Below are 15112 nucleotides of genomic sequence, written 5' to 3' on the forward strand. Positions count from 1 at the left end.
TCTGCAGGAGCAGTAGTGGAGAGAAAAATATAGTTTATTTTCAGATGGGCGAATATCTTCTTTAACCTTTTTCTTCTCTTAGGGAGAGAACAAGAAGGAGGAGGAGCTAGAAAAAGGAAGAACAGTGGGAACTATCATGGGTAAATGCCAGATTGAGCATCCTAGATGACATCTGTCTCCATTCCTGCCATCTTTTCCTGACTGCCAGCCACACGTATCTCCAGTTGTTTGTGTCTAAGGCCAACTCTTTCCAGACTAGAAGCAAGTGAGGTAGCTCACCTTCTCTTTTAGTTTTACTTTGGAAAGCCCTGTGGTTGAATATCAACATAGTGACTGATTCGTGGCTGTGAAGCTGTAGCAGCTCAGGCAGGAGAGACTGGATGGATTATGCCATTTTAGCAAAGTGTTGATTAGTTGATTAAGGCTCATTTGAGCAAAAATATGAGTTATATTAGATATAGTGTTATTTAAAGCCTTCAGTATTTCTTGATTGCTAACAGAATAAAGCCAAAGATGACTTCCTATCATCTTAAATTATTCCACCTTACCAAACCCTTCATATCCTCATATTCAGATCCCACTGGGCAACTCAGCAGGCCACCAATAACCCATTCACTTTTCTTCTCCCGTAACTTTACTCATCCTATTATTAAACAAGGAATGTCTTGGTCCACCACCGAACTAAGTTTAAGAGTCAATGCAAATGCCATTAACTTCTGGAAGCCCTTCATGATACTGTCAAGGATAGTGGAAATATATTATTTCTCTCTTTGGTCTATATAAAGCATTTCCCCATATATACATGAACATATTGTCAGGAAATTTAACAGAAATATGATAACTCTTATTAAGTTTCCCTTAAGTGTTTTTTCCTATGCTTATGCCTTAGAAAAAAATTGAAGAACCAGAAATGGAAATATTGCAGAGCGAGACACTTATTGGATGTTTGTTAGCGTATCATGAAGGAAAACATGAGATTAAAAACACCACAACTATCTTAAAGGCCTGTGTAAAACTGTGCAAAATAGGGAATCTAATATTGAAATATGCAAATCATTTTACTTTTAGAAACTTAGGCTCCTGTGTAGAGCATTAAATTTATGCTATATTAAATAGAAGCAATGCTGTTTTGTACTTGGATTATCTACCTTTCTTTTCTTTCAGAAAGTGTTGTCTTTTCAACTCCATCTTTAGAAACAGTCAAATGGTCAGTTGAGTGGTATCATTAATAGAAGCCCCAGTTTTAGAAGCTCTACTTCTGGAAGTAGAATGAAAAGGAGGTGTAACCCAGAGTTTAAGATATCCACTGATAATGAGAGTACTTGAGTGATGGTAATTGGCAAGGAGAAAGACTTAAAGATCTATCTAGAGACCAACCCTTATACTCTAGGCATGCTGCCAGATAAAGACTAAAAACAGCACGTACCATGGCAAGAAAAATATGCTCTTTGGTTTCTTCATTGTCATCAAAGTCATTGAGAAGAGCTTAAAAAGATATGCCATTCCTAAATGGTAACATTAGACTTCTTGTTCTATGACTTGAGTGAAACGTTTTGTCATTAGGAAATGGGGATGAGGAATATCATCTTTAACAGAAGGTAGCTCTTTGGTCTGTCTACTCATAGTCAGCAAGTAAGGTCAGAGAACAGTTACCCACTTTGGTTCAATCCTGTTCTTGGAACTAAATTAGTAACTCAACGACACTTTGTCTTCTTTTATGAAGCCTCTTCAGCCTTGATGAGAACAATTTCATTAGCAATGTGTGCTTGATTTTTGCACACCCACACAACAAACTTACAGAATGTAGCCACAGCTTCTTGCTGCAGGAAATGTCTATCAATTTAATTATTAAAAACCAGTTTAATATTGGTGCCCTGTGAGCAGGATCTTAAAGACGAAATGAGCCAATCCACATTCCATTATTTCACTGGCATTTCACGTAGTCCTTACAGCTGTCAAGCTACACCTCTCCAAATCTAAGACAACGAGTAAAAGTTATTGGTTGAATCAGTGAATAAATCAGCTAAAACAGTTGCTTGACTAAACCAACAGGTCACTTGACACATCATGAACTGAAACATTGAAGGAAATTGGAAGAAATGGAATTCTGGCTCCTGGGTCCCTAAAAATTGCTGAGTGTGTTTCCTTTTGGGTAAAATGGGTATATTAATATTGTGCCTAGATGTGTTATGGAAAAGATTAAAAATAGTTCAAGTAAAGTGTCTGGCATATACCAGGCAATAAATGGTTGCTGTAATTTATTATGATTATTTATGAAAAGTTCAAATTGCTTTGAAGAAACTAAGCAATTAGTTATTCATCTATCTGGATCTTAGAAATCTCTTAACTAGTATATTCAATCAACTTAAGATGATAGCAAGAGGAAGTTTAAGCTACTTGACAACTTGGATTAATTTAACTTTAAACAGCAAGCTGACCATTTACGTTAGTTTATTTTTTATCTGACTTCAGTTTTAGTTTGAGCTGTTTCATGAAATATTTTTTAGTGAATGGCTGATCTAGCTGGTATTCTGCTAGTAGTAAAAACTGAGTAAGAGAATGATAGTGATTGTTTGAAGAGGGAGGAAGCTGTTTCTAGTTCAACATTTTATGAAATGGATTACAAATCCGGGCAGTAATCTCAAACACTGGAATCCCCTATACATTAAGAATCCTGGTGGTCTAAAGATTGTAAGCAAAAAGGCAATAAATATGTCAAAAGAAACTTTACAAATGGGTTTTTGCAAGCCAAGAAAACTGCCAAATAACTTGTAGGCTATAGATGTACTAATGCGTTTGTCTTTCTGACCTTCTGATGTTGATTAATCTTTTGATGCCATTGGCATCTCTAAGGTTACAATTTGGTGGAGATTCTGGATTGCAGTTGTGCTGTCAAAGGGTCATTCTTCCTGGTAATGAGGTGACTAGTGGTCCCTGGGAGAAAGGAGAAAACAATCAGGTCTTGAAAGCTGAAACATACTGAGGTCGAGAGTAGGTTCTTGGCAGAGGCCCAGCTCGTCTTTCTCAGAGCATTTGTCATCATTGCAACAAAGAAGAAAATGGTGGGGTTTGCATAGACAGCCACAAAGTGGGGACCTAAATAACGAAGAAACACAGGCACCCAAATCTGTGAACTGGAAAGTATTTTAAGGCTATTTTTGAGAGCACTTTGTTTTTTCATTTACCACATTGTTGAATCACATGTTAAGGATGTGGGTCACATTAAAAAGAAGCATGCTGCTTATTTTGAAGCAAATGATTATCAAATGATTCTGCTTCAAAACATTTCTTAATTTCAGTTTGAAGTGAAGTCATTTGACTTCGGAACATATGCCTTTGCTAAATTGTTGCCAAAAAAAGGACAATTTAATTTTTGCATTCATTGCTTGTAAAACTGTTGATTCAAGATGTGATGGAAAGGTAAGATTGTATTTACTCATTATCGTTAGCAGATTCACTTCATAAAGCCGAAGGTCAACTTGAATACATGTCACATTTAGTCCAAATGAGATTGTGACTAATCTATGAATCATATTTGTAATTTAGACCTAAAAAGAAAACAATGGCAAATAATTAAAAAATAGGGAATATATGTTAATATGTATAGAACATATCTCTATTCATGTGCAATTCAATTTCATGGACTCTATAGGCGCTAAATTTTCATCTATGTATATTCTCTAAACTAGACTTTGGGCTTTATGTCACAGTTTCTGCATTGATTTTTTTCCTATCTTGAAGGTAAAGTTTGGATTATTTTTACATTTTATTTTATTTTTCTTAATGGCTAATGTAGCGACATGGTAGGAAACTCAAACTATATAAAAAGATATACAATGAAGATAAGCCTTCCACTCTCAACTCCCAGGGTGTTTTCTCTCCCTGACAGTTATTGTTAGCATTTTTAATATACCGTTAAAATGGTATATTAAAAATGTGTCTATTTCATTTCTATGCAACAATCTTGCATGTTCTTCACATGTACCCCAAAACCTAAAATGCAATTAAAAAAATGTAAAAAAAAAAAGTGTCTATTTCTATATACCCACCATTCTTTTTTCTTTTTTTGTTTTTGAGACAAGATCTCTCTTTGTTGCCCAGGACAGATGCAGTGGTATGACCACTCCTCACTGCAGCACTGACCTCCCGGACTCAAGTGATCCTCCCACCTCAGCCTCTGGAGTAGCTGGGACCACAGGCCACCATATCCAGCTAATTGTTTTTTTTTTTTTTTTTTAGTAGCAACATGGCATTCCTATGTTGCCCAGTCTGGTCTCAGTCCTCCACCTTGGCCTCCCAAAATGCTAGGATTACCAGCATGAGCCACCTCACCTGGCCATTCTTTTTCTTATTAACAGAATACCATAATTGGGTCATAATAAGAAGCAGAAAGAACACTCAAGCTTGGAAAATTGGAGAACAGATTACAAATAAAGAAATTATCAACAAACATACGAGTTATTATATAGGGGAACCACAAGGAGATAGTTTAGTAACCGCTAGTATCAGTGGAGCTGTCACACCTATAGGCTCAAAGAAATGAGGAATGTGATGGTTATTGTTACCAGAACTTGGAAGGAAGAAGTCATGTAGGAGAGGACTAGCAATACAGTTAGCCTAAGGCTGAAAGGGAATGAACGTTCTGACCTCATGCTCCAGGCCTCTGGTCTCATGCTGGGGTTCCCCACTAGCCAAATCCAACCAGCAGCCATAGGACCTAGAAGCCCAGTGGTATAGTCCATATAGGTTTGTCTCCACCAGCAAGGAACAGAGCAGAGAAAGGGTAAGCAACTGGAAGACATCTGCCATACACGCTTTGCTCCTTGCTTTTTGCAGTTAATCATATATGTTTGAGATCCTTCCGTCCATCAGTACATATAGATTTCTATCCATTCTTTTGAAAGAAGAATCTATTTCATTGTGGATAAAATGTCATTTATTTAATCTGTCTTCTGCTAAACATTTAGATTGATCTCTTGTCTTTTATAAACACAAGCACTGTATTAAAGGTGCTTGTACACATGTCTTCATGCATATGTGCTCTATATCTGTTATATAAATTCCTAAAATGGAATTGCTGCTTATTAATTTAGGAGGTCAAAATGGAATTTTAGTGCTTATTTATCTCAACAGAAAAAAAAATTACTCTTAAATTTGGGCATAAAGTTGTCAAAACCTGGTTATGAGTGCCGAAATCCAAATTGTTTATTGCTTGAATGTCTAAATTCCTTTTAATTTTTAAAATGGTTTAATAGTGTAAAAGTTAAAAAAAAAATAACATGTACTCAGAAGCTAGTGAGCCTGTGCTGGAATCCTGGCACTGATACATGACTGTGGGAAAATTTTTTAACTTCTCTTTTTTTTTAATTGAGATAGAGCTTTGCTCTTGTCGCCCAGGATGGAGTGCAGTGGCACGATCTAGGCTCACTACAACCTCTGCCTCCCAGGTTCAAGTGATTCTCCTGCCTGAGCCTCCCAAGTAGCTGGGATTACCGGTGTGCGCCACCACACCCAGCTAATTTTTGTATTTTTAGTAGAGACAGCGTTTCACCATGTTGGCCATGCTGGTCTCAAACTCTTGACCTCAAGTGATCCATCCACCTCCGCCTCCCAAACTGCTGAGATACAGGCATGAGCCACCACACCCGGCCTTATATCTTCTTTATGTTTCACTTTCTTATCTGTAAAATGGGTATACTAGTAGTAAGAGTAGCTACCTCCACGGGCTTTGGAGGAGCTCAAATGATGTGTGTAGATTGCTGAGACCAGTACCTAGCACTATGTAAAAGTTTTGCTGTTATTATTTTGCAATAATTATGCTTTAACAACTGCCTTTTCTTGCCACAATTTTATAAAGACTTCTCTTTGTCCCTTATATACATCTTGCAAATATCTGCTTTTTAGATCTTCTCACTTTTTTCAATGCAACTACTTACTTTGCTTCTTTCAATATTTTTTCACTTATTTCTCCAACCAATCTCATCAAATTCGCCCTTACCTACCATGATATACCAATAGTATATCAGAACTTTTTTTTTTTTGAGATAGATTTTCGCTCTTGTTACCCAGGCTGGAGTGCAATGGCACAATCTCGGTTCACTGCAACCTCCACCTCCTGGGTTCAGGCAATTCTCCTGTCTCAGCCTCCTGAGCAGCTGGGATTACAGGCACGCACCACCATGCCCAGCTTATTTTTGTATTTTTAGTAGAGACGGGGTTTCACTGTGTTGACCAGGATGGTCTCGATTTCTTGACCTCGTGATCCACCCGCCTCGGCCTCCCAAAGTGCTGGAATTACAGGCGTGAGCCACTGCGCCCGGCCCAGAACTTTTTATATGTTGTGTGTATTGATATATGTTTCATGATGTATATGATGCTATCATATATATTGATGCACATGAGAACCACCACTCTGGTGAGTAGTTTTGGCTCTACTCTGGATAACACCAATGGCTAACTCAGTTGATCTCTGCAGTAGGAATAAACAACGCTTGTTTAAAGAGCATACCTCCCCAGACCTTAGATGTTTTTGTTTGTTTGTTCATTTGTTTTGGACATATTTGAGAATTACGGCATTTCCTAATTTATCTAAACTTCAAATTATTATACTTTTAATCTCCACCATAACTTCAGGTATGTAAAATTACTCTTTTCTCTTATTTATTTCCAAACTAAGTTTTTCAGACTTTAAGGAGTACCTCCTAATTCTATAATTGCAATTTTCAGTAAAAAAGTTGTTTCTTCTAACAACACTGCATGATTTTTCAAACTAATATCATTTACTCTCTCCAAACAATCATTTCCAGATTTATCCTAATAATGGGACAGAATAAAATTCTAATGGGCAGAGAAAATATAGTTTTGTTATTTTTGCTCTAGTCATGCTAACTTGAAGTCCACTCTGGTTTCCAATAATTTTAAAGTATCATTAGACAGTCCTTAATATCTGGGAAAACAGTGCTTATCTTTCAGAAATTATGGTCTCTCACCCTTCTGAGCATCTCCTCTCCAATCTGGCATCTCAGTTTCTGGAAAGAAACTTTTAAACTCAAGTAGGAGGGGTAGAGGATAAGCCTTTTTATTTCATTGTCACTTTTCCATGTAGGCTGCCACGCAGCACGTTGGCTTTTGGAGGCTGAAGTCTACAGTTGGTATAATACATAGCATGGGGTCTCTGATTTTTTGGGCTCAGTGGTGCATTCTGGCCTGCATGTGCTTCCTTCAGCCCTTACTGACTCCTCTCAGGCACTGCCAATGCCGGAGACGCTGCCCAGTCAGCCTCTAGGCCATATGGCCTGCCTTTGCCATGGAGTCACACCATCCTGTTCAGAATGCACCTTAGAAAGCCCATTGTATTCATGCCACTTAGGAACTGAGAGGGACTTGGGAGGGTAAAATAAACCATCTGGCTGCTAGGTACACCATTCTGGCTTGTTAAGTATCTCATGCTGGCATAGATCCATCCTCCTTCTGGTATTTTCTTCAATTTATCTGCGTATATATCCCCAAAGACAACTTTCTCTGAAGGGTCACCTCCGAGTTGGGGGATGAAGTATGAAGAAAGGGAGCGCTGAGGTATTTTCCTTCCCCTTCTCCTCCACTCTCTCCATCTTCCTAATTTCTTCCATAATACCCAGTTCTAAAAAGAGTAGATTGCTCCCTTTTACTGTGTCATTACCTTTCTTCTACCTAAGCCTAACAGGCAGAAGGAATATTCTCTGGGAGAAACAGGGCAAATAACTTGAGCAAGTGCTCTAGTCTTGGTTCTTGAAAAAATAAGAGAACAAAGAATAATTTAGACATTGTCTCAAGAAAATGGCTTTTAATGACCATTATAAGATTATTTTATTGAAATTTTCAAATTGATATTTCATTGATTCAACAAACCATCTGACCTCTTGCCTTCTTCCTCACTGGGAGTTTCCTTGACTCAGTCCGAAAGGAGGTCATGAACTCAGAAAGGCCAAAGAAAAAAGCAGACTATTTCAGAATATTACCTCCAATACACTTACCTAATTACTTAGTCTATTTGGTAACACCTGCACTCCTTATAGCAAGTTAGGTAGAGCCTAGTCTTAGATCTTCACAAATTACCATTCTATGACCACCCGCCCCCGCCACTGAATATTTCTCAAGCTTCAACATATCTTTCTTACCAAGGCCAATGACTGCACATAAAAAAGTGTTCCTGGTTCAGATGAATTATGACATCATGCTGTGGTTCAGAGAATGGATAATGTCTTACTTTTTCTTGATAATACTTAATATTGTGCAGATCTCATTTTATGTGGTTCCGTATTACTGATAACATGCTGAGCGTAGGAGAGCTCAAAAGCTGATTACGGTACTTATCAGTGGGAGGTCCACTGGCTGCAACAGGTGGCTGTGGTGAGGTGTTGGGAGAGAGGGATAATAGAGGCGGGCATTAGTTTCCTCATTTACTCTGAACCTGTCATCAAATTATATTAGGTTAAGAAACTAAAAATGGGTTAGTAACAGTTGATGAAATCAACTTTGCCTTGTGGTTGACTCTAACTGAAACAAGTTGGAGAACCAACATTATGACAGGAATGTCAGAAATACAAGGCAGAAAAAAATACTATGTCTTCACCTTAACACCTGAACATTTTTGTTTTTCTCATTCTTATTCATATTTATTATATCGTTTGTAATAGATAGAATCTTACTGAGAGTAACATTTTCGATGTGAATTCGATTTCTCATAATATATTTATGCTCTAATTAAAGACAATTTGATGTTGTAAGATTCGAAAAATTTTTTGCCCTGTGAAGGTCGAGGCTGCAGTGAGCCATGATTGCATCACTGCACTCCAGCCTGGGCAGCAGAGCAAGACCCTGTCTTAAAGAAAAAAAAAAAATTTAGTAAAACCTTTAAGACTTACAAATCAGGACTCTGATTAGTATTAAAAAAAATAATGCTTTTTTTCTTATTCAGAACTTATCACTCTAACTGGTCTTACTGTTAAAACAGCCTAATTAGTTGATGGGAGGGGTTACTAATTTACCATGACAAATGTTATACATTTCCTGGTGTTGCTTTTTTAATAAACAGAATCAAATTATTTTCTTTCTTAAAACATACCCGTGCGATTATTTTTTGTGATAGAATATAAATGTCTTCAAGCTTTTTTCATTTAGTTAGCACATCATTTCTAGTCTTTTCCATCAGCCTTCAAAGATAATTTTCATTCTTGAAGATTTCACAGCTATATTTGGCCCTTTGCTTTTTGAAGTTTTGGCTTATTTGAGGCCTAGTTGACATGTTTATGATATTGACTCTGCCTATGAACAAAATTGTTTTTTTTTGGCTTTTTTCCTTTTAATTTTTAATGACCAAAACAAAGCATCTAAAACCACAGCTTCTGGAAGAACCACCTGTTCTTGCCTGTCTTGTATCTCTCTTCAAACCTGACCCTGGCCTCTCGTCGGGCATTGCGTTTTGGAGCAGGATCTCTGAGGACACTCTTACCAATGACAGTTTTGTCCAAGGGGATTCCACAGAGTACCTTGTGGACACTAGGTGATTGTAGTTATAAACGTTCACAAAAGACTTGATCTTTAACCCCTTGGCAATCTTATTCTTGCCCATGGCAGTTGTCACTTGGAGGGGACAGCGATCAATTCCAGCCACCAGAGAATGGCTGTAGGGATGGTCTGAAGTACCATCATCAATGTTTTCACGATGATGGCCTCATGTCCAGAATAGTGTCCAGCCAGGGCAGGCACCACCTTCCCAGGTTTCATGAACTTGCCCATTTCGACAGCAATCACTGGGGCCTACAGCAAAAAGGGGAAACATATTTTTAAAAGGTCTTCCTCCTATATGTCCTCAATAATAAGTTGCAATTTTTCCCATAAGAATTTTGCATGTTTGAATAATTTATTTACAATTTCTTTATTTCTGTTGCTAGAAAGTTTGTAATGTTTGTAAATTTTAAATCAACATTGTTGGAGTATAATTTTTATATGATAAAATTATAAGTGTACACTTTGATGAGTTTTGACAAATGTATCTACCGATATAATCACCGCTCTAATTAAGACATGTAAAACAATTCTTTCATGCTTATTTGCAGGCAGTCCCAACATCTACCCCAGCCACAGGAAAACACTGGTTTTCTTTTTGCCATTTTGGATTTGTTTTGCCTTTTCTGGAATTTCATATAATTGTTCATTCTCTTGTTTCTGGCTTCTTTGCTTAGCAAAATATTTTCTAGATTTACTTATTGTCAATGAATGAGTTCACTCTTTCTTATTTCTGAGTAGTATTCACTACCCACCATACTATTCACTACTCAGAATACTACTGAATCATATCCAGAATAATGTTTGTTTATCTGTTTATCCATTTAAGTGTTGATGCAAATTTGATTGTTTTTAGTTTAGGGCTATTAAGAATAAAACTTCTGGCCAGGTGCAGTGGCTCACACCTGTAATCTCAGCACTTAGGGAGGCCAAGGCAGGTAGATCACTTGAGTCTAGGAGTTTGAGACCAGACTGGGAAACATGGCAAGACCCCATTGTGGGTTCTGGGAATTGTTCAGCGTACACTTCCTTGTAGTTATTCTTTGCCTAGCCTCATGAATTATCATCCTACATAAATGAACAGAATGGTATATAGCTAAAAACTCAAGCAGACTTTTATGGAGATTTCTGGAACTTTATTCTGTTAATATGGTGAAATATATTAATCAATTTTCAAAAGTTGAATCCTCCTTGCACTTTTGGGGATAAGCTGAAGTTGTTCATAGTGTCTTTTTTCCTCCCTTGCATTTAGTATGCTAAAGTTTTATTTAAACGTTTTCCAACTATGTTAATCAGTAAAACAAGCCCATCTATGTTGATCAGTAAAACAAAATTTTCCTTCTCATGTTCTTCTAATCTAGTTTTGATCCTAAAATAATATTAGACTCATAAAATAAGTCGAAGAACTTCTATTTTGCATATTAGTTAAAATGTGGTTTTCTTTGGTAGAATTTTGCCTGAACCTGTTTTTCTGCATAAGCAAATTTTAAATAGCTGGTTCAATGTCTTTAATTTTCAAGTTTATGACTTCTTCATATTCTTTTAAAGGAAGGCATAACATATGTAAGGAAAGAGCATCAGGCTTAAGTGTACAACTCAATACATTTTCACATACATTATACATTACTATAATACACTATATAGACAGAAACATAGATACAGAGAGCCTTCTACCAAACAGATAGACTTAGAACATTTCTACTACTCAGAATGTTCCTTAGCATAATACCCTCAAGGTTTATCCATAGTGTCACAGGTTGCAGAATTTACTTCTTTTTTAAGGCAGGATAATGTTCCATTACATGCATATACCACATTTTCTTTATCCATTTAGCTACTGATGGACACAGGTTGTTTCTGTATCTTGGCTATTATGAATAATGCTTCAATGAACAAGGGAGAACAGATATCTCTTTGAGATCTCATTTCAATTCTTTTGGATATATACCCAGAAATGAGATTGTTTGATCATATGGAAGATATATTTTTAATCTTTTGAAGAAATTCCATACTGTTTTCCTTAGCAGCTGTGCCATTTTGCATTCCCACATTATGCTAAGTGAAATAAGCCAGTCACAGAAGGATACATGCTGTGTGAGTCCAGTTATATGAGGTATCTACAACAGTGAAATTTATAGAATCAAAGAGTAGAATGGTGGCTGCCAGGGTGTAGTGGGAGAGGAGGAGATGGAGTTGCTAGTCAATGGGCTAAGACTTTCCGTTAAGCAGGATGAGTAAGTCCTAGAGATCTGCTGTAAAGCATTGTATCTATAGTTAACAATAACAATACTCTATTGCACTCTGGAAAATTTTAGAGGGAAGATCTCATGGTAAGTGTCCATATCACAAAACATGTGGAGTTATTTTAAAGTTTTTTTGTTCTTGTTTCATCCTTTCTCAATTAGTACCTTACCTCAGAGGTAACTATTCTGAATTCTATCACTGCATATAGTTTTGTCTATTCCTACAGTTCTTATAAATGGAATCAAGTAGTGTGTGTGTAAAGTGTTTAGCTTCTTCTTTTGCTTAACATAACATTTGTGAGATTCAGCAGTGTTGTTCTGTGTACCAGTAATTCATTCTTCTTTATTGTCATATAATATTCCATTGTTTAAATAGAACAGGACTCATCCATTCTCCTGTTAATGGACGTTTGAATTGTTTCCTGTTTGGAGCTGTTATAAATAAAACTGCCAGAAACATTGTTCTACAGGCTTTATGGTGAAAATATGCACTCATTCCTTTTAGGTAAATTCTTAGGAGTGGAACTGTTGGGCTAAATGGTAGGCCTGTGTGTAGCTTTAATAATATACTAGTCCCCCTTTATCCATAAGGAATATGTTCCAAGAGCCTCAATAGATACTTGGAAGCCCAGATAGTACTGAAGCCTGTATATACTATTTTTATTCTCACACAGCTATGAAAAAGTTTAATTTATAAATTAGGCCTAATGAGATATTAACAACAATACCTAATAATAGAACAATTATAACAACACACTGTAATAAAAGTTATGTGAATGTGGCCTCTCTCTCTGTGTCTCTGTCGGAATATCTTCTTAGTTTCCAACTGTGGCTGACTACGGATAGTTGAAACTGTGGAAAGCAAAACCATGGGTAGGGAGCTATGGTCTTGCCAAAAAACAGTTTTCCCAAATCCTTATAACAAATACACTCATTCCAGCAATACTCCCACATCCTTGCCCACCCTTGTAATGTCACTCTTCTTAATGTTAGTCATTCTTGTGGGTATGTACTGGTATTAATATATTACTCTGGTTTTAATTTGCATTTCCTTGATTCAGAGTGATGTTGGTGCCTTTTTATACTCTTAGTAGTTAGTTATTTGAATATTAATTTTTGAAGCGTTCCTTCATGTACAGGATTTTGTTATTGTTATCAAGTTCAAACTAATAATCAGAGAACATGGGTCCTTTTTGTTTTTGTTTTTGAGTTTTTGATGCTTATATTTTGGTGTTTATAGAAGTTTGCTTTATGACACTTTTTTTGGTTACAAATGTGTGTTTGTAAAGCATATGCTCTAATGTGTTGGGTTGTTTAGATCCTCTACATTTTACCCAATTTTTATTTTCCTGTATTACTGAGAAAAGTGTGTTAAAATCTTCCGTCGTGTTTACTGCTTTTTCAATTTCTTTTTGTAATTCGGTCATTTTTTAACTTTATATAGTTTGAAGTTATTTATTAAATACATTTTATAATAGTTATACCTTCCTGGTGAATTTTTTTTTTTTTTAACAAGAAGGGAAACCACTCAGACTGCGTCCTTTCCCTCTTACTCTCTTGGAGGAAGAGAAGAATGGTCATCAGTGGTACATGGTGGTTGCAGTAAAGCAACAAGAGCCTGCTTCATGCTCAGGAGACAACTCTGAGCCTCCTCCTCATGGCCGGCAGGACTCTACATTTTCAGAGAAACTTCTTTAGTAATGAGCTATACAGAACAGTCTTGATTCTTGAAAGTATTGTCTTGAATTTTTCTTTTTATCATTATTTGATTTTTCTCTCCCCTTTCGTTTCCTTTCCTCCTTCCTTTCCTTTTGTTTCCTTCTCCCTTCCTTTCCTTTCCCCTTTCCTTTCCTTCCCCCTTCCTTTACTTTCCTTCCCCCTTCCTTTCCTTTCTCCCTTCCCTTCCCCTTTCCTTTCCTTCACCCCTTCCTTTCCTTTCCTTTCCTCCTTCCCTTCCCTTCCCTTCCCCATTTCCCTTCCCTTCCCCATTTCCCTTCCCTTCCCCATTTCCCTTCCCTTCCCTTCCCCATTTCCCTTCCCTTCCCCATTTCCCTTTCCTTCCCTTCCCTTCCCTTCCCTTCCCCTTCCCTTCCCCTTCCCTTCCCCTTCCCTTTCCTCCCCTTTCCTTTTTTATTGCTTTTTGAGACAGTGTCCCACTCTGTCACCCAGGCTGCAGTGCAGTGATGCAATTCCTGCTTACTGCCACCTCTGCCTCCCAGGTTCCAGTATCCTCCAGCTTCAGCCTCCTGAGTAACTAGGATTACAGGCACCCACCACCACACCTGGCTAAATTTTTTTGTATTTTTAATAGAGATGGGGTTTCACCATGTTAGCCAGGCTAGTCTCAAACTCCTGGCCTCAAGTGATCCTTTCACCTCAGCTGCCCAAAGTGCTGGGATTACAGGTGTGAACCACTGTGCCCAGCCTTATTTGGTTCCGTCCTTATTCCCAATAATGCTTAATGTTTGGTGTGACTATAATTTATTTTGGATAGTAATATTTGCATGGTAAACATTTTCATCCTGTACACACATTTCTGCATCCTTGTGCTTTAAGTGCACCACTTGTAAGCAGCATATAGTATGATTTTATTATTGTTTTAAAATTCAATCTTCCATTAACAAGTCTGTCCATATTCAATCTGTCTCTTTTAAAAGTTAAACTTTTAACTGGAGAGTTTGTATAATTAGTGATGTATTTGAATTTTTTTTTTTTTTTTTTTGGTAAGTTGAAAGCCCAGAAGGAAATACATGGCATCATTTGCAAGGAAAAAAAAAAAGGTATGGTCTGGGTATAGGGACACTAAGAGGAAAGTAACCCAGAGCTCATAATGGCAGGCAGGCTTTATTTCCCCCATCAGTGCTGGGGGAATGAGAGAAAGGAATATCACTGGGACCTAGGGTCAGAGAAGGCTATGTGTAGAGTGGCCTGATAAGAACTAAGACCTCTGATTATGGAATCAGCCAATCCGATGCAACCCTGCAGGGAGAAAGCTGGGGCAGTGAATACTCAACCTCATTCTTCTTCTTTCTGATCTTCTAATCTTCCTCTTCTTTGGCTGAACCCAAACAGAAAAAAGAGAGCAAGGAAGTCTCTGATTTTGCCCAGGGGAGTCAATCTCTCAGGCCACGCAGCAGGGTAGAAAAGTATTTATAGACAGTGAATTTGGAAAGGAAAAGATGTCCAGTCCACATTTCTACTCTATTAATTTGTGTTTTCTATTATTCTTTTAAAATTTTGTTTTATTTAAGTATAGTTGGCATGCAATAAACTGCACATAAATAAAACATACATGACAAATTTAGACAAATATGTACACTCTT

The 15112-nt window shown here is 37.2% G+C and overlaps 1 non-coding gene and 1 pseudogene across 1 annotated transcript; both read right to left on the reverse strand.

Annotated features, from left to right (window-relative positions):
* Positions 1 to 8073: 8073 nt before the first annotated feature.
* Positions 8074 to 9777, reverse strand: LOC100394631 (large ribosomal subunit protein eL27 pseudogene; annotated as a pseudogene).
* A 3535-nt stretch (positions 9778 to 13312) lies between these two features.
* LOC118145185 (small nucleolar RNA U3) lies at positions 13313 to 13532 on the reverse strand. The gene has a single exon (XR_004730324.1). It is a non-coding gene; the product is annotated as a small nucleolar RNA U3 (small nucleolar RNA).
* Positions 13533 to 15112: the final 1580 nt, after the last annotated feature.

Source organism: Callithrix jacchus, chromosome 8 (genome assembly GCF_049354715.1).
Source record: "Callithrix jacchus isolate 240 chromosome 8, calJac240_pri, whole genome shotgun sequence".
Classification (NCBI taxonomy): domain Eukaryota; kingdom Metazoa; phylum Chordata; class Mammalia; order Primates; family Cebidae; genus Callithrix; species Callithrix jacchus.